Genomic DNA, 25,012 nt, shown 5'->3' with positions numbered 1-25,012 from the left:
TGGCATAAAGCTGCCTTTTTTTTTTTTTTTTTTTTTCCCATGGTGTACAGCTTGTGATTGTAGAGAGAGGAAGGAGCCTCTATTGTACTGATGTAATCTTCGGTCTTACATCCCAAACCACTCAGTGGCTAAGAGGGCAATGCAGTGGTTTGATTTTTGGTGAGTTAAGCTGTTTCTGTTTTCTCCGTTTCCTTTCCCTCTTACAGGGTTTAAGAGGAAAATAGTTATTCAGTTAATCTGCACTTGCTATTGCCTGCTCCAAATAACTATGCTTTTAGCATCTTATGTTAAAATGATGTTTTTGTTTTTGTTTTTGTTTTTCAAAGACACGTCAAGAGGATGGCACTTAGAATGTGCTTAGGATACAAGTATTTATGTAGATTTCTACGGAAAAAAATACTGAGCCAGATAAAAAATGGATTTTGATATTCAATATATTACAGTAATATATATATATACAGCATGGAATGTTTGCAATGTATTAAAGAATCTTTCTCTTGAAATGAATATTTCCCCATCTCTTCCCTGTTTTCTGCTTATGTATATTAACACTGTTGAGACAAGAAGCTAACCTTGACTGTATTAGGTGTTCAAAACACCCTGAAAAGCACCTGCACTGAGAAAAGTTCTCTGACTAAAATCAGTGTTGTTTACAGTAAAAAGCCATCTAGAAAGTGTTTGTTGCACTAAGCAGACACCAAATACCTTCACAAGGCTGAGACAAAGAGAAAACTGAATTTGAAAAGAACACATGATAATTCAGACTGCCAAACAGCTAATGTTAACTACTAATCACAGAATAAAAAGGAGATAAAGAGTACCAGATTTAAAAGAATTTTATCAGAATGGGCAGTGTGTTTTTCTATTGGATGAAGAACTGGATAGGTTCTGTCATTCCTGGCAATGGAAGTGCAGCAGTTCCACAACGGTAAGAGACACAACTTTCACCTTACTTACTGCACCATCCAAATTATTACGTGCATACAAGGTATCTGTCATAGCTAAAGAGAACTCTTACAGAAATAATGTCATCTAACCAGAGAAGAATACTTCTGACTGCATTTTAGCATTTATATGTTTTATGATTGTGTGGGTTTCTGTCACTCTTTATAAATAAATAAATAAAGGAAGGAAGGAAGGCATTTCCCCTTGGTAATGGTCTATTCTGTTGATGTCATATCATAAGCACAGCAATAATTCTGAGTTAAAAAAAAAAAAAAAAAGAATACAATAAATCAAATATAATTTAAATGATTAAAATGACCCCCCTTATATGTATATATATATATATGTAAATTACATTGCATGAGAGGTTTTCTACTACTACAGTTTAAATTACTTTAAAGGAGTTCATGATGGATATGTATTCAAAACCAAAGAAAACCTGTAAAACAAAAGAAATGCAGAAGCCTTTAAAGGTGATGGAGCTAAATTGTCTGAAGTAGCCAATGATTGTGAGTGATTCAATTATTAGACACACACTATAAGGGTCTTTACAGGTTCAGATGGTGAATGTTCTGATAATTTCTGTAAAAGAAATCAGATCCTTTTCAGATGGGCAACCAAAATCCTAAGTCACTCTTGAAAATGAAGGCTGATTATAGGATTCACTTCAAATCCATGTACGTCATCAGTAATCAGTTGAAATTACAAATTAGAGACACATTATCAGCAGTCAAGTTAAATGTAAATTAGACAAGAGGAAAAAAAAAGGAAAAAAAAAAAAAGAACACTAAGCAGCATCACCTGGTTTGGAAGGAAAGCAGATAACAAATATAGATCACTTTTCATTTCTCCATACTTTTGCCTATTCCAATTCAAGGCACTTGATAGGTGAATTTAATTTTATCAATTAGTAATTTAGAGACAAATATAATCCTCCCAAATATCTTGTAGTCAATGGAACTAACTAAATCTTAAGCTAGTGTTACAGGGAGGTACAAAGTATATGTTTATAAAGATATCAAAAAAGAGATTGTATTTATTAGGAAAATGATTTAATAGACACAGTCCTAAAACTTGGTTACAGATTGGTTATTTTTGCTTTATTCATGTGCTGCATCAGGCTGTATGATTCTCTCAAATATTGCAAGCAGAGCCATAGAAATAGTCCACCTCATGCTATCAGTGTTAAATTTCACCCTGATGGCTGTGGCTTGTCCACAATAAACTATGCTGTATGAATCTCTGTAGTGAATGTGTCATAACCTTGTGTGAAATTTCTGCCTTTTCTTATCTAGAAATGGTTTTCATGTAGCATAACTTACATGAGAATTATCAATTGTATTTTATGACATGAATTATATGGTTTATTCAAGATTTTTACTGCCTCTTTTTCTCCCCCTTCAATGATTCTAAAAGATGAGTCATCACTGGACACTCTCCCAGGTCATAGCCAGAGCATCTATGCACAGGGGAATGACTTTTCAAACATGCCAAAGAAATCTAATAATTGAAGACCCATTTATTCTGCTTTGGACCTGAATTGTGTAGTTCTACTTTGTGTCGTATTAGTAATGCAGTACACTTTCCAGATTAGGTCCTTTTTTAAAACCGTAAAAGGTCATGCATGTTCTTCGGCAGGACTATGCATCTGTTTTTCCTACTGAGGAAAAAGTGACTACTGAGGTTACAATTCCAAGCTCAATAAAGGTTAGAAATGAAAGCTGCCAGTCAGCAGTAAAGTTCATAGAATCATAGAATCATAGAATATCCCGAGTTGGAAGGGACCCATAAGGATCATCAAGTCCAACTCCTGGCACCACACAGGTCTACCCAAAAGTTTAGACCATGTGACTAAGTGCACAGTCCAATTGCTTCTTAAATTCAGACAGGCTTGGTGCAGTGACTACTTCACTGGGGAGGCTGTTTCAGTGTGCAACCACCCTCTCGGTGAAGAACCTCTTCCTGATGTCGAGCCTAAACTTCCCCTGCCTCAGCTTCACACCATTCCCGCAGGTCCTGTCACTGGTGATAACGGAGAATAGGTCACCTGCCTCTCCACTCCCCCTTGCGAGTAAGTTGTTGACTGCGATGAAGTCCCCCCTCAGCCTCGTCTTCTCCAGGCTGAACAGGCCAAGCGACCTCAGCCGCTCCTCATATGTCTTCCCCTCTAGGCCCTTCACCATCTTCGTCGCCCTCCTCTGGACACTCTCCAACAGTTTAATGTCCTTTTTATACTCTAGTGCCCAGAACTGCACACAGTACTCGAGGTGAAGCTGCACCAGCGCAGAGTAGAGCGGGACAATCATTTCCCTCGACCAACTAGCAATGCCAAGTTGGAGTGCTTTGGTCCCGCAAAGACCTTCCTTGCATATGCAATGGCATGGGCTGCTCTGCCCTGCAGGGAACTGATCAGCTGACGACTAATATCTATGCATAAGACCATGATTGAATGTTGCTATCCAACAATCTCAGTCAAAAATGAAAAGAAAATATGTTACCTGGAGTACTTTTTTTTTTTTAATGAAAAAAAAAAAAAAAGAAAGATCCTGTTTAGAATACTCTCTATGGATTCCTATTTTTGAATTTGAGTTCAGTATTGAAATAAGAATTTTCTACATAAGTTCCTTATCTTATTCACACTGTACTTCACTCTGGATTTGAAATAAATTGTTCATGCACTTAAAAAGGCTGTAGAATAGCATAAGATAAGATTTCAGGGAAGAAAGAACCTAGAACAGTTATTGCAGAATAGCAATACAGATTACTTCTGTGAGACTACTCTGGAAGTAGATTAGATGCATCTTCACAAGGCCATGTGGTCAGAGGGATTTTTTGTGGACCTAGAATTAAAAATCTGTTGTACTAGAAATTAATCATCTAGAATATCGTATCATGGAATATGATGCAATGTTTTCTCTGTGTAAGCAAGATAGGATAACTTATTTTTTCAGGAAATAATTACAGCTGATGAAGAGTCTTATTTCTCAATCCACCAAATGTATCTTATGCCTTAAAGGTCTGAGAGGAAAAACTGTGAGAAGGTTAATGTGATACTAACTGAAGACTTCTTTAAGTCAATCAACTTCAAGCTCAATGTCTCATGGAGATTTTATTGATTGGTGAGTTACTGTTCCTCTCCAGTGACTTTTATTTTGCTGTCTGTAAAATGTGGTTGGACTGCTGGATGATCTTAGACAGAGTTGACTGAAAGAATTAAGTTAAAAGAGTTCCACTTTCTTTCTTTCATTAGTCACACAATGGTTATGTTGGATAATTGTTTGCAATCACTTGCATGGAGGGCTATTATGTTGAAAAAAGAAATTTAAAGGTATTTAAATGTTTTCTGTTTTCATAATATAGTGAACTCAGTATTATAGTATGGGGAAGCCATATGATGTACATACTTTATCATAACTTTGTGCAAGCCAATTCATGGTACTTACTAGAAGCAGCCTGTTGGATACAAATAATCTCTTGTGATACAGCTGAATAATCCAGTTTTTCAATTACATTGGTGGCTGGGTGCCAAAGAAACATCTGCAATTGGAATTAGCCATTAGGACTCAATTTCTAACAAAGTTTTACAGGCTTCCTAACCAGTGTAAAAGGTGCTACCCACAGAGGTGTGAGTGAGGGTTACTTCTTTCCCTGTCTCACAGCCCATTTTCTATATCATTGAACTTCAGAACTTGAATCATTGTTCAACACAAGCATGAATAATGTTCTCAAAACATTTTAAGGCATACCTACCACTTGTTTATCAGTGGTAAAGTGTTGCTCCATTTTATGTTATATAGAAGTCTATCTTGTCTTTAAACTTATTCTTTTTTTGTCAGCTGCTGAAGCAGGCCAGAGAATATCCCTAGTCATAATTACTACAAGGGGGCGTTATTCTTTTAGCAATTGCTGTGATCCCAAACGTGGCAGATGCACTCACAAAAGCAGTAGAAGTTTCAGTTCTACAGCTGGATTTTATGAAGACATTGGCAAGACTGACCTAATCATTTTGGGACCTCCTGAGAAATCAGACCTAAGTATTCATGATCATTATTATTTATAGCCATGTTGTGAATAACATTATATATTCAAGCGAATTTGACTAATTTTTTATGTAAGTGTTTTTGGGTATGCCTGCATGTATGATAAACTCTCTAGAATGCTGAAACAGAAAGGAATCTTGTCTGATATTTTCAGCATTTTTTTTTCCATTCTTGCTGTTATTTCAAAGATTGGCTTATTATTTAAAAAGGAATTTTGCATTTTCTGAAGAAATTTCTGATTTATAAAAGTAAAGAAGGAGGTTGGTTTTCTTCACTGAGGATTGCTGTTTGGCTTTGCTAACCCAAGTCATCGTATTAGCCTCTTCCTACATATCATGTTGCTTCTTTGCAATAGTATCACTATCACTGCAATAGTTAATTATATAATAAGTATATAGGAAATTTACGAACAAGCTTGATTTATAATGTACTTGCAAGTTTAACAGAGCTAGCAGCAGTGTAGCTCAAAAATGATTATTTTTGATAATAATTCTGAAAAAAAAAATGTGTGGAAGATTAACTTTCAAACCTGACAGTATCAGTGGGACTTCTTACAGTTATGTATCTATTCAGTCTAAGGCAATAGCATGAGCACAAAATTGCCATTATTGAGACAATGAAAGCTTTGGCTATGTTCAGAGCATTTGTAATCTTTGAAGATTCAAGAGTCAAGTTAGACAAAGCTTTATATTTTAAGTATTGCCATGTCAACTATTTTCTTGTATATGTGTATGTGCACATGATGTGATTGTGGGCTTCCAGAAACAGTAATGCATCTGGTAGCTTAATCATAATGAAGAGGTATAAAGGAATAACCTTTTGAAACTACTAGTACTTGGGACACTTAGCTATCCGGAAAATACTTGCCAAATGATATTTTATATTACTTGAAAAAGATTGCTTATTCTGGTTACCAATTTGCATAAACATAAATAATACACTCCATCATGCTCCTAGTTTGTAAATTCGTAATTTTGTGAAACTACGTGTAATGTGTTTATGCTGGTTATATCTTTCAGGATTTGAGATGGTGGTAAGTTGTTTTTTTGTTTTGTTTTGTTTTGTTGTTTGATTGATTTTTTTTTACGCTTTTATTCAAATCTAAATCACCTACCTATAAGACCAACAGTAGAGGAAGAGGGGATTAGAGATAAGTACTGTTTTAGCTTTAAAATATTTTATTTGAAAGGTTCACACTGTCACTCTGGTCAGGGACATGGTATTTCACAGAGCTATCATTTGTATTTGGACATTGTACCTTTGTCATTCTTGTGACAATTCATGCATATTTGGACATATTGAAAGGTCTGAAAAAATATGGGTTGCATATACTCAGTAAAAGCTTATATACCTTAGAAGCCTGTGTTCACTGATCTTGCCTAAACCTCTTACAGTCTTGAATGCTGACTAAGTGCAGTTACTGCACCTACACAGAGTGAGCAAACATGCAGGGGGAGCAGCTGCAGACACACAACACAACAAAACAAAACAAAACAAAGCACCTGATTAGAATCTGGAGGAACAGGAGAAAATCAAGAGAAGAGAAAGAGGTGACAAGGAGCTGAAACATCAATGAAAGGGTTGAAATTTAGAAAAACATTATAATGAAGTTTGTCCATTATCTTATTCACTCCTTTAAATGACACACAATTATGAGCAAGCTCTACTTGAGGTGAACACCTGTTTTTAAACTGATCTTATATTTCAGTCAGTAGACAAAAATGCTTCCAGCTCAGACCTGGGAAGTAAAGGGTGACATTGTACATGGTATTTCTACCTTATTTCTTACAAAGGTTGGAAGACAAAAGGGGGCCTTCCTTCAGAGTAGCTAAGCTGTGGCTTACAGAAGCAGAGTCCAACTGACTACCAGAGTTCCTGCGTGATGTTGCACCTTCCCTCACATCAAATGTTTCACAGATGGTAAGTAACTGTGTTCTTCTCATTCTTCAATGCCACCTTGAGATCCTGGGGACTGAGATGAAGAAGCAGCAAGCAGTCACAGCTGCTATTAAAGTGAATGGCTGATGTATTTGAAGGTTCAAATTATTATGAAACACGATTAAAAAAAAACAACAAAAAGCACAACTTGGGGCTGGGGTAGCTCAAAGTTGACTGTTGCTTGTGAACCTCTGTTGTCTATCTGTAAAGAGGAATATATTATCTTGTCACTTCAGCAAGATTTTTTTTTGAGATAAATTAACTTTTCTGAAACTCACAGAGCTGGATGTAATATGCACTGTAGGGAAGCCCATAAAGAAATGAATAATTCCATCTTCAGCTCAGGGTTTGTATAGCATGCATGAGGCCTAGGGACACAGCAAAAGTAACCAAAATATTAAAGACCTGTTCATTACTTCAGTTCCATTCTTCATATACCCTGAATGATGTGGGGGAAGGTTTAGGTAAATCCCCCCCCACCCCCCCCCCCCCCTTCATGATGTATTTAAAGGCTGCATGATGTTGCATATGAAGGAAGGCAAGTTTAATTGTTTTGTTGTCTCTGATTTTGTGACTTTAACAGTGCTCTTTCAGTAGATTTTTTATCTATATTGAACTTTTTATAGCGCTCTCTCTTCCATTGTCTCTCTCTACCATTAGGTAGCTGGGATGAAAACTCAAACCTTAAAATGGGACTTTGGGCATCAATCCAAATATTTTTCCCATCTCTCTTTTTCTCTTATTAGAGAAAAGGAAGGAAAAAAGAAAGAAAGAAAGAAAGAAAGAAAGAAAAGAAAGAAAGAAAGAAAGAAAGAAAGAAAGAAAGAAAGAAAGAAAGAAAGAAAGAAAAAGAAAGAAAGAAAAGAAGGAAAGAAGGAAAGAAGGAAAGAAAGAAAGAAGGAAGGAAGGAAGGAAGAAAGGAAGGAAGGAGGAAGGAAGGAAGGAAGGAAGAAAGAAAGAAAGAAAGAAAGAAAGAAAGAAAGAAAGAAGAAGAAAGAAAGAAAGAAAGAAAGAAAGAGAGAAAGGAAGGAAGGAAGGAAGGAAGGAAGGAGGGAAGGAAGGAAGGAAGGAAGAAGAAAAAAGAAAGAAAGAAAGAAAGAAAGAAAGAAAGAAAGAAAGAAAGAAAGAAAGAAAGAAAGAAAGAAAGAAAGAAAGAAAAAAAGAAAGAGAAAGAAAAAAAAAAAGAAAGAAAGAAAGAAAGAAAGAAAGAAAGAAAGAAAGAAAAGAAAGAAAAAGAAAGAAAGAAGGAAAGAAAGAAAGAAAGAAAGAAAGAAAAGAAAAAACACCCTATTTTAGCACACTATCTACCTAGTTTATGGAAAACATGAAGCTCAGCATCTGTTGTAAAAAAACAAAAAACAACTGATGTTGTAATTGTCTTGTTATGGATCTCTTATGTTTCTTGTTTTATTTTGTTTCTTTGTTTCATCTTTTTTTTTTCCTATTTTCTTAACTTCCTCCCACCCCAGAATAGTTTAGAAGTATTTTTACAATATGATAAATTCATAATTCTGGCCCAAGTCAGTTTGAAAAACTTCTGAGATCATATAGTTCCTAAATCATATAGTCAGAGCTTTTTATCAAGACAAAAAAGCAAGATGTAGAAATTCTGTTGTAGGATTTTATATTGCCTGAACAATCGATATTGACTTCAGCTTTTCTAACTTCAAGCTTAACTGAAATTTCAGTTTGATTTCCCCTTTTTCAGCACCTTTGCCTCTCTGAAAGTGTTGCTGCAAAATATAGCAATAGTTGAGGGGGCTTCTTGGAAGATGGGCAGACTGGAGATCAGGACAGTAGCTGAGTTGTGTTGTCTAAGCTACTATGCAGTTAGTGAGGGGACATGCTCAACAGTTTCAAAAACAAACAAACAAACAAAAAAGACAAACAAAACGGGAGGGCTGCTATAGACAGCTATTGGGCTGGTCAGATAAGGAACTTCATTCCTGACCTTTAAACGTGCTAAATCCAATCACACTCTGTGTATAGAAAAGAATGAAAGAATTATTTATTTATTTATTTATTTATTTATTGTGGGGGTAGTCCCAAAATCTACTTGATTCATAGAATTATAGAATGTCCTGAGTTGGAAGGGACCCATAAGGATCATCGAGAACAACTCCTGGCTACACAAAAAACAAACGATATGTCTGAGAGTGTTGTCCAAACACTTCTTGAACTCCAGCAGGCTTGATGTTGTGACCAATTCCCTGGGGAGCCTGTTCCAGTGCCCAACCATCCTCTCAGTAAAGGACCTTTTTCTTATGTCCAGTCTGAAGCCCTCCTGGCGCAGTTTCATGATATTCCCTCATGTCCTATCACTGCTCACCAGAGAGCAGAGATCTGTGCCTACCCCGCCACTCTCCTTGTGAGGAAGCTGTAGGCTGCCATGAGGCCTCCCCTCAGTTTTCTCTTCTCTAGGCTGAACAAACTAAGTAACTTCAGCCACTCCTCATACATCTACCCCTCTACAGCTCTCACTATTTTTGTTACCCTTCTTTGGACTCATTCACCCAAAACAGCACATAGTACTCAAAGTGAGGCTGCACCAGCACAAAGCAGAGCAGAACAATCATTTCCGTCATCTGGCTAGCAACGCTGTGCGTCGTGCAACCCTTTTGGCTGTCAGGTCACACAGTTGACTTGTATTCAGCTTGCCATCAACCAAAACCCCCAGATCCCTTTCCACAGGACTGCTTTCCAACAACTTGTCCCCAGTGCGTATCCAGGGTTGTCCTGTTCCAGGTGCAGAATCTGGCACTTGCCCTTATTAAATTTTATGCAGTATGTGTTTGTCCGGTCTTCCAATTCGTCGAGATCACTCTTCACAAAGAGAAAGTGTTTTTTCCACCCAAAAGGGAGTCAACAGATCCTCCTTAATTTAGTATCATCTGCAAACTTAGCATGCATTGGAGTCCTACATCCAGATCATTTATGAAAACATAGAAAAGAACAGGTCCTAAAATGGATCCCTGGAGAACTCCGCTAGTGACTGGTCACCAGATCAGATTTCTTAAGACCTGTCAGTTTGATGAAGAAAAAGTTTAACAAAAGAACCTTATTCATTTTCTTAATGGAGTAATACAGGAATATTTACTGGAGATATTATTTTTTACTCCTTTTTAGTTTCTTTTCTTTTTTCCTTACATTAGCTGTCACAAGCATATTGGATACAACAGCATATTGATATAATGGGAAAAAAAATGCATAAGGAATGTTGTGTTATTTTTAAGTTGAATTTTTACAAAGAATCGTGGTACAGGGTGGTCTTAGGGAAAAAAAAAAAAGAAAAACTTTTTTTGCAAGACAAGTTTCTTACTTAGCACTTGAAAATACTCTTACTACTATTGTGTGATAGCACTTCTGTGATTTGTGTGACTGTGTGAGAGGCACTCTCTGTTTCTTTGTGTTTAAAACAAAATCTACTTTTTCAAATAAGTCTTTATGAACTACACTACTTTGTGGCCATTTTTGTTAGCTTGTCATTTCTAATTGCCTGTCAGTTAAGCCTTATGGGTGCACATAATTTGTACAAAATTTAACTGTCGTAGACATAGAAATTTCTACAAATGATAACAGTTGCAGTTCATAAAAATCCCAGTCCATGTCAAAATCAAATTATGAAACAGGTGTCTTTTATAGATTTTTTGGGGTTGTGTTTTTAATCCGTACTATGTCTTGCCCTCTTGTGGACAGTTGTTCAAGAAAAGAGATGGTAAGAAACAGCTGAAGATAGGGAGTTTTGCTTGTATCTTTTCCTATAATGCTGGGAAACTGGGAGAGTCTGTTCAGCTTGCAGAAGAGCCACATTATGAAAGGTAACATCATTGTCTGTCTATGGCCAGGACAAGATCATTGGATAATATTTGCAATTATTCATCCAGAAAAGCATGAAATATTTAGAAAAGTTTTAATTTGAAGAATTCAATTCCTTTCAGCTACTTCCCAAATGCCTTTACACTATTTCATATTAAAAAACAACAAGCAAACAAAGAAAAGCATCATTCACAAAACCACGCAGTAAAGTACACCTAGCTTGAAAATGGAAAGCCCTCCAATTTCACAAAGCTAATCTTTCATGGTGCTGATGATGATAGCACATACAAGAATTTCAAAATACAGCAGTCAGATTTTGTCCGCAATGGATATTTTACATCCTTTTGAGGTAAGCCAATGACAATACAAAATGTATACTATAACGTCCTTTCAACACATTGGAAAACTTTATAGAGGAGATGTTGAAAAACACTGTGACAGCTTCAGCTATCTATACACCAAAATATTAATATTATTAATTATAATAAACATGATTATTAATAATATTTAGTAAATAAATCCACTTTCACCATTTTAAGTAAAGGTGTCTCTTTTTATACAGTTCAGATTTTTATGTAGCTCAGTGAAACAGCTACCACAGCAGTTTCGGCTTGTGAAAGGAACTATTTTCTTGGGATAGAAAAAGTTAAACTCTCAGCCTTTGACTCTGGGCATTATTTTTCCACATTCACCCACATATAAAACACTAGCTTTCCAGTAGTCTTGATGACTGTCAAGCTATCTTCACGATGCAGGATCAAGAAGTCAAAGGGGACTCAAAGCTTCAAAAATGATTGCAAACTGGGAAAGTTTTGGTTGTAAACCTAGCTGGCAGGCAGAAGTCCATCGGAGCTCAGTTTCCATATGAGGTTTGTTAAAAAGAAACTATCTAAACTTCGACATATTCACCTGAGAAACTACCAGATTTTTTTTCTCCTCAGCTTCTCCAGCCTTTACATTTTATTTTCTTTCTTGTTCAGTGAATCAGTAAGAATAGGTTCCACCATTTCTGCATTCATCTTCATTCTGGGAAGGAAAATACATCATTTGAAAAAAATGTAAATAAGGGTGACAAATTTTGACCCATAGCACTTACAGTAATAAATCCATTGTATCAGGTAATGTCTGTGGAAGTCCACAACCTAGAGGGAAGTGCCTTTTTCAGTAATTATTTGTCAATTATTCACTTTGTATAGCATTCAAAATGAGATTTAAAATGGTAAAAAGCCTCCATTTTGATTACCTGATCCTACTTTTAAAAGACATGAAAGACGTGTTCTTTAAAAAGTAAATAAACTTTTGATTGGTTAAGTACAAGAATCCATCATCTTCTGCACAGGAAAAGCCTTGATTCACGATTCTGCATTCTGACAACACAATTACTAATTAGAAGCTTAAAGACAGAAGTGGATCCATGTTGAAGTGTGAATACATCTGTGATTAAATGTTAGGATTTGTTGATTGGAAACGATTGATAGATTGCTTTGTTTTACAAGATTATTTATCAGTAAAACTTAATGTGTTAAAAAAAAAAGCAACGTTTATGTTGCTTTTTATTTTTTTTTGCCTTTCTTTTTTTTAAAAGGGGTTTTGTTTTAAGAATATAATTTGGAATATTGTTATACAAAATAAGCCGTAAAATAAAATAAAACAAAGTGAACTTTTATTTGGTTAAAACATTAACTTCCTGTCTCAGGTACACTCCTAATATATCCCTATGACACAAACCCAACTTTTTTTATCAGTAGCCTAGCATTCACAGCTTCTCTGGGTAGTAAAGAATAGTGTTAACCATGTAAAAATCCCATCTGTTTCACTGACTTGGACATTGCTAATGTGCTTCTCAGATCAGACTTTTAAAATAATTCTCAGACGAATAGAGGGCAAGGGCAAGGCAAGGGCAAGGCGAGGGCAAGGCGAGGGCAGGGCAGGGCAGGGCAGGGCAGGGCAGGGCAAGGAAGGGCAGGGCAGGGGAGGGCAGGGCAAGGAAGGGAAGGGAAGGGAAGGGAAGGGAAGGGAAGGGAAGGGAAGGGAAGGGAAGGGAAGGGAAGGGAAGGGAAGGGAAGGGAAGGGAAGGGAAGGGAAGGGAAGGGAAGGGAAGGGAAGGGAAGGGAAGGGAAGGGAAGGGAAGGGAAGGGAAGGGAAGGGAAGGGAAGGGAAGGGAAGGGAAGGGAAGGGAAGGGAAGGGAAGGGAAGGGAAGGGAAGGGAAGGGAAGGGAAGGGAAGGGAAGGGAAGGGAAGGGAAGGGAAGGGAAGGGAAGGGAAGGGAAGGGAAGGGAAGGGAAGGGAAGGGAAGGGAAGGGAAGGGAAGGGAAGGGAAGGGAAGGGAAGGGAAGGGAAGGGAAGGGAAGGGAAGGGAAAAAAAAACTGTTTCTATAAAAATATAATTTCCGTGTTGGTTAGTCTATCTCAGTGCTTGACACATAAGAGATCGGGGGTGTGTTACCCCCCCCCCCCCCTTTCTTTTTTTCCTTTTTGTGTGTGTGTGTATGATGAGACATACAAAACATGATCAGAACTCTCATCCAATTGGATTGGAGCAAAATCTTCAGTTCCTTTTTAGTCACTGCCTGTTTTTCTTCACCGATTCTTAAGCATCACAGTTTTTTTCAGGTTATACAGTGTTACGTATCTAAGAAATACCGTTTGTGGATAAATAGCTTTTCCAATGCCTCTGTCCTCATCTCAGTTGTTGGTGTGTGATCTTGGCATGGTAAGAAATAAAATGACCTAAAATAAAACTTCAGAATCTCTGTAGTTTCTTTCTTTTTTTTTCCTTTTTTTTTTTTTCCTGTTATTTTCAATCTTCTCTTTCATCTTTCATCTTTTTTTTTTTTTTTTTCCTAATCATTATTATTTCATTCTGACTAATGGGGACAGTTCTTGGATACAGGAAACACTAAAAGCCACACAGCAGCCCTAACATTGCAGAGCAAGCATGGCTATAAGTGCCCTTCTTTGAAGCACTTGTAAAGGATATAATTCAGAAGCTGGGAGGGGGGACCTGTGAGAAGAGACTGAATTCAGACACAGCATGCTATGTAACCAAACAAAAGAGTGTTGCCTTTCATTGTTTAATATTCCTAGCAGTAAGGTGGTACCACTTAGGATGCTGAAAAGTAACACATGGTGGGGCATATAATTAAGTGAAGCCTGAAGAATAATTATGCAAGTACAGCTCAGCATAATGAGGAACATTTTTTTTTTATCACATTTTGGCATTAAGTACAAAATTAAAATGTGAAGCTAATGTGTCTGTTGGAAATGGAGAGAACCTGCACACAGGCATTTCAAAGTAAAAGACTATTTTTTACCTCCTCCTGTGCCATAGTATCATTCTATATTTTATTTAAATAAAATAAATTTTTACTTATTAAGGGCTTGATACAATTTCAGAAGAATGTTAGAATTTCCATTGATCTGAATAGAAACTGGATCAGTCCCTCTGTTGAAAAAATTATATTTTTCTATGTATTACAAAAATAAAATGTCGCAATTATTCTGAAAACTGAAGTACATACCAGTTAAAGACAAGGCATAAAAAGGTAGAGGTAGAATCTAACATCAGCCTTGAGCAGCTCTTTCCATCTCATTCAGAATATGTATTACATATAGGTGAGTTGACTAATTAAATGGTTTTCAGTTTTCAAAGTCTAAATGAAGTTCATGGAGAGCTCTGAATTTCTGTGGTTAGCTTTTTTAAACAGATAAAAAAATGACTCCAAAGACAGTGTGATTCTTGAACAAAGCAGGTTTCACTCCTATTTCCTGAGCTGCAAGGGTAGACTAGGGGTTGTACCAACCTACAAATGCTGCAACAGCCAAAATCCTTGACTGGAAACAGGTCAGAAACGACTGCTAGTGCTGTAACCAGCCTAGATCCCAGTGGTGTGGTAGAATAACTGTTGAAACTGCTTCCTCTCATCCTCTTCATCTGATACTGCAGAAGACAACAAGATGGTTTAGTTTTTTAGTTAATACAGCATTTGGAAGTGTGAAAATATTTTCTGTCCATCGTAATTCTCCAATACCAGGACATAGCTTAAGTAGCAGTGTTTTTTTTCTCTTATTATGCAAACTGTATTTTAAGAGATGAACCAGAAGATACTTGAACTTCATCCCTATTGCTGCACTTTTGGTACAGGAGTTATGAAAGTAACATCTCTAAGCTATGATTTGCTGATTCTAGTTGAATCTTTCACAGTGCTCAGAAATAGGGGAATAATTTAACTGCCTATGCTAAAGGTGTCTACTGATATTATTAGATTCCCTAGAGTATCTCAAGTGTTTGCATAGGATTGGCAAATGCACTACAGATCTTAACATAAGCCTACACCTATTTAGAGTGTAGATAAAGATAAATCAGGATATTCTAGACACTGGATGTCTGTGCTTAGACAGCCAATATCCCCGTAAGGTTTCCATAGTTCCCCTCATTCTTCTACAAGTAAGAGTTCAAGAGAATTAAATTAACTTTCATCTATACTCACATAATCATTTAATGAGATGACAAATCATAGGATGGAATATGGATATATGAATCTATGAAAAATTAGAATAAATCCTGATGGAAAATATTGTTTTCTGAGAAGTCTATTGATTTGCTCCTTAAATCTGTGCTACCGAGTTTTAGCAACAGAGGAGAGTTTTGGCAAAGTGATTCTTTCAATGCTAAGATCAAGGGATCCTTCTTTTTGTCTCTCTTAGATTAAACAGAAAAACACAGGGATAAGGTGACCAGAGCACAAAATCACTTAGGTCTTTACAAGTAGAAAAGTATGTCACTTACCGTAGAAAAGAAGTTGGCTGACCCTGCTGTTCATGTCTGACAACCTGACCCATAAATATTAGGAAGAAGTTACCTGCCAAGAATACTCAATTTACATTGCTTGCCACATCTTTACAGCTGGAACAGAAGATGGGTAAAAGCATTTATTTATTTATTTATTTATTTATCTATAACAGCAAGGGAAAATCTGCCTTCTCTTGAATCTGAAGGAGGGCAGTAAGTCATTCTAGTTCTTTATACTGTAAAGTTGGAGGCAATGCAGAGAACACTGTTCTGTTCACTGTGTAAAATCAAAGAGAATGTTACAGGTGTAATTCTTTCTAGTGCTGGTATAAGTGCTGTGATGGTAGTTACTGCATAATGCACAGCACTGCTACATAAAGTTGACCCCTGGGGAGCATTTAGTAAATTGTAACAGTATAGGAAAGTACAGAGTAAAGAAAGAAGGACTTTCCTTCTAAACACACTGGTCTGATTATTGAAGGTACCTCAAAGAGTGGTAAGGAGGTTAAAAGGCCTTCTTTTGCCCAACAGTATCAACACTTCCTGCACTTAGAAATGTGAGAAGATAGCTCTATCCTTTGCCTGGAAAAGTAAAAAGTTATGCTTGAAGAACTGCACTTTCCCTCAGCAGCCCAGGGGAGAGTGCTGATGCAGAGAGCAGGATGACTTTCATATCATGCCTACTGGGTATTTTTCTAAAATCATGTAGATTTCTCTGTCTGTCACTGTTCCAAAGCACGTATTGGCACCATCCACTGGTTATGGGTGCTTTCTCAGCACCATTACGTTCCAACTCTATTCCAAAAAGAGTAGAGCGAGACTAAATTAGTTAAAGAGAACTGCCAACAAATAGAATAAAGGGCCAGTCACTGCCCTAGGTGATATTTTCATACTTTGATCTGAAATGTCCAAACTGTATGGAGAAACACATGCACCGTATGACATTCTTCCACTCATTGAGCTATTTGGATGTCAAAATGTGGCTTTATAAACTTTTAACTAAAAGTTACAGTTCAACCTGCTGGTTAAATCCCATCAGATGTGCATTTGGAAGAGTTCAGCTTTGACTCTTATTCTGACATTAATTTTCTGTTTCATTGGAAGCACTGCATATAATTAGAAATCCATTATCCATTTTTAAGTTAATTTTAAACTCTTTCTAAAAAGTTCAGGAATTCACAAATGAAATTTGATATATTGATCCTAAGTTAAACTTCTAAGTGGTCACTGGCTAAAACTGCAAACACTTACTGAAACACGCAGTCATTACTTTATTTGCCCAGTTCCTCTCAAGGTGACGTTGTAACGCTGGGGCTTTATCGAGCTTTCCTGGTGCAGTACTGCTCTTCCTGGAAGTGCCACATATCACAGCAACAATGTGAACAATCTGAAAAGGCTGTAAATCAAACACATAGCCCCGTTAGATTTAATGGAGTTACTCCAGTTTTTATCTTGCATAATTTTATTATTAAAAATACACAGAGATAATAGTCATTATCATTATTTTAAAAATATTTTCTTCAGGGTTCTTTCTCTTCCATACTGTGGAAGGATAATGAACAGGAAAGTGGATTCCCTCAAAAAGCAAAGTTAATCTATCAGCTATTAAGTATGTCTTGGTTTGGATTCTCTTTGAATCTGGTGTGCACATGTGACTTTCTCTCAAGCTGTTTATTCATAGCTAGTTATAAAAATCTGCCAAGGCTTTTCACAAAGCAAAACAAAACAAAACAAAACAAAAACACCTTTGAAAACATGTGAATTATTAGATTTTTTATTTGATATTTTTACTTTTATTTATTTTTTATTTATTCTTAGAGCAACAACCACATAAGGCCTCTTTAAAGATAAACAGTAGAAGCAAACCCAAAACATCAAATGTAGCACACCAAGAATTTTATAATTTCTTCTCTACTCCCTTTTTCACTACAAATAAAGGATTGAATAAAGGAAGAAAAGGCTTACACAGCAACATTTGCAGTCCTGCCTTTAGTCACACTTTCCTAGCTTGAGGTGGTATGCATTATTATAAAGTGTCCAGCGTCCTCAAGTAAATATGTGCCACTCAGATAAATAACTACCTACTTTACTCCTCTGTACTCTTGAGCAGTATTTAGAACAATCTTCATGCAGCCCAGTTTTAATTTTTCATCCTTTTCATTTTTAGCAAATTTCTCAGAAAAACAAGGACTGATCAGAATGAAGTAACAAATGGCATTAATTATTGAACCACAAGAGCAGATCAACAGGCCAATATTCAAGTGTGACTGCCTACTTTCAGGCTACAGTAGCAGGTACTGTTAGATTTTGAGTGTCGAATCTCAGGCATCCAGCTTAAAATAGTGGGTTCATGTTGCATAAAACCTTAGTTATTATCCAAGAGCTGATTAATCAATATAAATTAATATAAGAAGATCTTCCTTTTATTGCAACCTGACACAAGGAATCTGCAACAATATTTAGTAAATTATAACTTGAGCAATTCACCATTAGCTGCTTAATTTCTCTCATATATTCTGCTTCCCTAAATCGTCCCACTAAACATTTTATTGCTTATAAGTTAGGATGATCATAATGGACTGAACAGTGTCTGAAATTTAAAAAGAAAGCTTTGAGGGGTGATTTATAGTTGCTCCTCCTCTTTATGACTATACAATAGCAGTCAGTTATTTATAATTTCATTGAATTCTGGTTCATTTAGCTGCTATCTGCCAGTATGTTTTGGTGTATTGTTACTAGTCTGATCAACTTGTAAGATTTCATTGTTCCAAGGTTATGCAGTAGAACCTTACTAACCATATGAACTGGATAATTTTTCACTATATGTCTAAGCCTTTGAGTTTTGATATTGTAGCAAACTTCACGGATTTTGGTAAAGAATTTAAAATGAAATGCTCAACATTTCACCATATGGAGAAAAGGCATCTGGCATGCCTCCAGAGAAGATTTTTGTTGTTGTTGTGTTTTTAAAGATTCTGAATTTCTTTCAGAGAAAAAAAAAAATCACTCTTTCTTTAATATAAAAATGACTGCATTGTTTTTGCATGTACGTGTGTATGTATATATATGGGGAAAAGGTAGGCATAGTTCTTTCTAGGGGGCATGCAGATGTACTGAGCAACATCACTGGAGCTTTGTGACATGCTTCTAAATATAACGCTCCATGGATATACACAAACAACTTGTATTCATGTTAGTTAGGAGTTGTAAGAATAATTATTTAAGCATTATTCCTGTATACAGTAAATGTTGGAAAATCTCTCACCCATAATGAGAACAATGGACATGAGCTGGGATGCCAACAGGGCCTAAGCATTCAAAGCTTGCCAGAAATATTCACTCTTTTGGGCTTCACACAACAAACAATGCCTTGATTAGTACAATATCTCTCATTCTTTAATGTGCAAAATTCAAGATAATTTATCTTCTGAACCCAAGGGTTTCAAACACGCAGCCCCATCTTGTGAGGAAAATGTCTTAAACAAGACTGTAGAATATTTTGGATAAATCGTCCCCTTGTATTCTGTTCCGGTGAGGCCACACCTTGAGTACTGTATTCAATTTTGGGACCTCAGTACAAGAAGGACATTGAGGCCCTGGAACATGTCCAGAGAATGGCTGTGAAGCTGGTGAAGGTCCTGGAACACAGGTCCTATGAGGAGCGGCTGAGGAAACTGGGGTTGTTTAGTCTGGAGAAGAGGAGGCTCAGGGGAGGCCTTATTGCTCTCTATGACTACCTGAAAGGAAGTTGTGCAGAGCTGGGGGTCAGCCTCATCTCACAGATAACTAGTGATAGGACTAGAGGGAATGGCCTCAAGTTGCGCCAGGGGAGTTTTAGGTTGGAAGTTAGGAGACAATTCTTCTCAGAAAGAGCAGTCAGGCATTGGAATGGATTGCCCAGGGAAGAGGTGGAGGAGTCACCGTCCTTGTGGGTGTTTAGGGAAAGGTTGGACTTGGTGCATAGAGACATGGTTTAGTCAGTGACATTGGTAGTAGGGTGATGGTTGGACCAGATGATCTTGGAGGTCTTTTCCAACCTTAATGATTCTATGATTCAATTAATTCAGCCCTGCGTTTTTACTACTTGGTCACATAGTTACACATGAACCGCACCTTGCTCCATTCAAAGATGGATTATATTTAGGATTTACACTGGATGGATTATATTTAGAATTATATATATAATGAGGTGTCTCCCTGTCCTTATCTCAACCCTTGAGCCCTTTGCATCACATTTTCTCTCCCTTTCCCTTTGAGGAGGGGCAGTGAGAGAGCAGTTGTGGTAGAGCTCAGCTGCCCACCTGAGTAAAACAACCACATCGCTCTATGATTCTGTGATTCTACAAGGTGAATTTTAAAGCAGACTATATACATGTATCTTGAGTTTGTTACTACAATGAATTGCCATGGTTTCTGATAATGAGGTGCATCAAGGCTTTCTTAAGGCACAGACCTGTAAGGTACAGACTCTCAGTTCAAAAAAGACAAGTAGGTGTGAAGTACTTTGAGGCATTAGATTTGGAGAACCTGCAGAAATATGTATGGAGACTTGTATTGCACCCATACTGACTGTGAGCAGTCTCAGAAATAGTTACAGATTGCATACACAACATCCTTATCCTTTACTTCCCTATAGTTGGCTCTTGTATGAACCATGCAGCAAGAATCAAGGAACAGTAGTAGATGGTTCTGGCTCCAACATGTGTCTATATTATGGCAATGTGTTTTTGCTTGATACAAATGTTCAGAAAGAATTGCAGATTACAGGAAGATAGGTAGGTAGATAATTATTTAAATAACTTGTGCTACTGACTTTAAGAAACAAACAAAAAAAAAAGATTCCGAAACTAAAGTTATTAAGCACACTGCAAAAGCGTAAGTCCTTTAATTAAGAAGGTATACTTACAAAACTTCACTCATATAATTTCATAAAGGTACAGCTAATTCAGAAAAATACTGTGCTGAAGTGATGGGGATTAGCATTTTGGTGCAAATTCAGAACATTAATTTTAGGCTGTTTTAAATTCCTAACGTGAAGTTTCACATATACGAATGTTGTGGTTTAACCCGGTTGGCAGCTAAACACCACACAGCCGTTCGCTCACCCTCCCCCCTCCCTCTCTGGGATGGGGGAGAGAAATGGGAAAGTGAAGCCTGTGAGTTGAGATAAAGACAGTTTATTAAGACAGGAAAATAATAATAACAATAATAATAATAATAATGGTAATAGTACTACTAATAATAATGTGTACAAAACAAGTGATGCACAATACAATTACTCATCACCCGATGACCAATGCCCAGCCTATCCCCGAGCAGCTGGCCTCCCTCAACCCCAGATAGCCACCCCGATATATTGTTTAGCATGACATCAGATGGTATGGAATACCCCTTTGGCCAGTTTGGGTCAGCTGTCCTGGGTCTGTCCCCTCCCAGCTCCTGCTGCACCCCCAGCCTGCTCGCTGGCAGGACAGAGCAAAAAGCTGAAAAGTCCTTGGCTTGGTGTAAGCACTGCTCTGCAACAATTAAAACATCAGCATGTTATCAGCACTCTTCTCATCCTAATCTGAAACATAGCACCCTACCAGCTACTAGAAGGAAAACTAACTCTATCCTAACTGAAACCAGGACAACGAAGCACACACATTCCCCATTTCTCAGAGAAAGACCTCTATCTTTTTTTCATTGACTGACAGACAGATCACTTTTGACATCAACATTCAAGACGAAAATAATTAGGATAAATATTCTCTGTTGGCTTGTAATGACTGCCTGATTTGTGCATGTGTGTGTGTGCATGCACCTGATGATTTTTTTACCTGCCTACCTTGTGAATTCTGCTAGGAACCTGTTCTTCCCCTCTGTTACATCATCATCAGTAATAACTGTTCCACAGCTGGAATTCATCTGAGGGGTTTGCTTGTGGTATATGAGCCAGAATTAAATCCTGTGCAATCCTAGAGAGCTGTCTTCATTTTGTAGTGCTAACATTACAAAACATTTGTTTTAGTCAGTCAAGTAAGCACATCAAGTGCATATGGGAATTAGATCAGTTGGGTAAGAATATGGTATTTTTCATAATCATTTTTTTCAACCTGTAACTGCATTTTAATGCTCTGAATGTGGTGACACAGCTAGTTTGACACCATCACTGTTTCAAGCCTTTTAACATCATTGCAGTATGCATTAACACACCTGGGCTTGCCACGAAGCAGGGGATCACATTCAAACCCTGAAGTGCTCCAACAAACACTGTCAGCAGCTAACTACCCATTCTCTGCCTGGGGTAAGCATTTCTAGCCACTGAACTTCAACCCACCTTTTCCTTAATTAAGAAAGAAATATATATATAAGTGTATATATATATATATATATTTTTTTTCTTTTTAAGGAGAAGTTTTAAATATTAATAGTGCTCTTGGATTTGTATGTTTAATACAGATTTGATATTGTAGCCATTCAATAAAAAGAAAAAGAAAACAAATGCCCAGGAAACATAGCATTAATAAGTAATACAATATACTTTATTTTAATTTTCTTAGTCTTACATTTTCCTCAGAATTATTTTTTCAGAGTGTAGAGAAGATATTTGTTCTGATCAGGCGTAAGGAGATGATCATGTGTGTACTTATTTATGGTAGCTTTGCTGGCATTAATTTGCTTTAAAAAATATTACTTGTATGCATTTGTAACTTAATTGTGTTTTGAATTTCATAATTCACTGAAAAATATAATTCTAGTGAATATAATTTCAAGAATTCAACAAGAGCACAAGCCCTTTAGGTATATATCCAATGAATATCCATTTCATACTTGTTTATAGAAGACAGTGTATGATTCATGAAGAGCAACATAACATTTGCAGTGATTCATTGTCACAATAAAAAAATATTTGCTTGTAAAGTACTGTGAATTTTATTTCAGAGAAGACTTCACGCATGCTTAAAATCACATAATCTGATTACAGGGCGCCATTGGAATCAGGCCTGTTGCTAGAACTAATGATGTAAAATAAGTAAAATAAGATCTGGGTTTACCGTCTGTCGTGGTTTTACCCTCCTGGACAGCTGAGCCCCACCACAACCACTCTCTCATTCCTCCTTCTCAAAGGAAAAGGGGGAGAAAATACGATGAAAAGAGCTCAAGGGCTGAGATAAGGACAGGGAGATCACCCATCAATTACCGTCATGGGCAAAGCAGACTGACCATAAGGAGATTAAGGGAGATTAATATAATTTATTGCCTATAACTAGTAGACTAGAACAGTAAGAAACTAAAAGCAAAGTAAAAGCACTTTCCCCCATCCACCCTCTTACAGGTCCTCCCACCGAGTAGCACAGGGGAACAGGGAATGAGGGCTGCAGTTAGTCCATGACACTTCATCTCTGCTGCTCCTTCAAAGTCACTGCCTGCCCCTGCTCCACGTGGGGTCCCTCCCATAAGATGTCGTCCTTCCCAAACTGATCCTGTGGGGGCTTCCCACAGGCAGCAGCTCTTCAAGAACTGCTCCAACATAGGTCTGTAACATGGGGTCCATCCTTAAGGAGCACACTGCTCCAACATGGGTCCCACATGGGTTGGAACTAGATGATCTTTGAGGCTCCTGCCAACCCCGTCCATAGTATGATTTTGTGATATGATTCCCCCAGACCCCCTGCTCCTGCGTGGGCTCCTCTCCACGGGCTGCAGCTTCAGCCAGGGGCCTGCTCCTGCGGGGTCTTTCCATGTGCCACAGCCTTCTTCAGGCCACATCCACCTGCTCCACCAGGGGTTCCTCCGTGGGCTGCTGTGGGATCTGCTCTGCCGTGGGACCCATGGGCTGCAGGGGGACAGCCTGATCTACCAGGGGCCTCTCCACAGGCCGCAGGGGAACTGCTGCTCCAGAGCCTGGAACACCTCCTGCCCTCCTTCTGCACTGACCTTGGGGTCTGCAGAGCTGCTTCTCACTCCTCTCTCCCAGCTGCTGTTGCACAGCAGTGTTTTTTGTTTGTTTGTTTGTTTTTCTTTTTTTCCCCCCTTTCTTAGATATGCACTTACAGAGGCGCAAAAAACATAATTTATTGGCTCAGCTCTGGCCAGTGGTGGATCCCTTTTGGAGCCATCTGGAGCTGGCTCTGATCTGACATGGGGCAGCTGCTGGGCTCAGCTTACAGAGGCCACCCCAGCAGCCCCCGTTACCAAATCCTTGCCACATAAATGCAATACACAACCATTCTGCAAAGCTGCAGTAAAGAATCTCAAAGAGTATAGTACCTTTTTTTGTGATCACTTAAACCCTGCTTGGTTCTGGATACAGCGGGAATGCTCCCTCATTGAGGCTGATATATCTTTGGAAATGAGCAAATAATATAATCTCTTACAGTGAAATGCAGAGTCTTTGTAGGCACCATCAAACTACCTCTTTTATGTCCTGAAACCTATGGTGCCTGAACTGCGTTGCAGGTTCTCACAAACTTCCATTTTTTTATTTATTGGTCCAGAATTATTCTTAATTTTGTTGTAGCTGACCATTCTAATCCTAACTTTTTGTCTTCACAGCTGCTTGCCTGAGGAATTATGGAGAGAAAAAATAAATAATAGAAAGGATCCAAAAGATTGCCAAGTCCAGCTATTATCTCCAAGGAAGTTTGTCCTGCACTGTGTCTAATTGTGGTTGTCCAGCCTATTCTGACCCACCCAGGAATGACATTTTACAACATTTCTAGGAAATTGATTCCAATGCTTTCCAACCTTTATTAGGAAAACTACATATATATTTACAACTACATTTTTTTTTTCAAATAAGCCTTGTTATGTTTTATTCTGTCCCTAGTGACATGAAGAAAACATTTACTCCATCCCTTTCATCAATGAAAAGTACCTGTGTTCCATGTCTTCCCCTTCATGTTTTTCCACCCTGTTTTATAAAAGTCAAGCTCTTTCATCAGTGACTATGTTTGATGAGACTACTGATCTGCCCTTCTGCTCTCCTCCTAGTTATGCACACCTCTTTATTACTGGAAATTGATTCTTTATAACTCCTCTATAAATGATCTTTCTTTCTAACATGGCAAGAATACTATGCTGTACAAGAAAATTCTTTGAAAAAAACGAAAACAACCAAACCAAAAAACCCTCTTCCTGTATGTATGTATGTCTCTCTCTCTCTATATATATATCTATGTATACATTAAATTGTAACCTTGCAGTGCAGAAAATGTGTTGTTGCCATTGTTATTTACAGACCACTGAAACTGGTCTGCAAGCGCTGGAGTCATGGACCACTGAAAAACACAAGTAGAGCATATTATCAAACATAGAAAAATTACCCCAAATGGTCCCTAGAATGAGGAAGAAGAAATTACCAGTGTCAGCATCATACTTGTCCCAGCACAGGATATAGGACACTTGACAGCTTGTCCCAGGTTAAGAGCCAAATGTGCAGTGGAAAGGTGAGCGTAGTAGCAAGGAAGATTTTGAGCCTAATAAACTGGTAAGAATT

General features: G+C 37.6%; 2 long non-coding RNA genes across 2 annotated transcripts in view; both read left to right on the top strand.

Annotated features, from left to right (window-relative positions):
* LOC308191289 overlaps positions 1-25,012 on the top strand; it is a 179,652-nt gene that overhangs the window by 67,313 nt on the left and 87,327 nt on the right. The window lies entirely within an intron of this gene.
* LOC308191288 lies at positions 51-24,786 on the top strand. The gene is made up of 4 exons (XR_013947864.1): positions 51-159; positions 3,962-4,064; positions 6,779-6,905; positions 24,070-24,786. It is a non-coding gene; the product is annotated as an uncharacterized lncRNA (long non-coding RNA).

Source organism: Anser brachyrhynchus (genome assembly GCF_964034855.1).
Source record: "Anser brachyrhynchus genome assembly, chromosome: 2".
In the NCBI taxonomy this organism is placed as follows: Eukaryota; Metazoa; Chordata; class Aves; order Anseriformes; family Anatidae; genus Anser; species Anser brachyrhynchus.
Note: the sequence above shows the minus strand (reverse complement) of the source record. Positions and strands in the feature narration are given on the sequence as shown.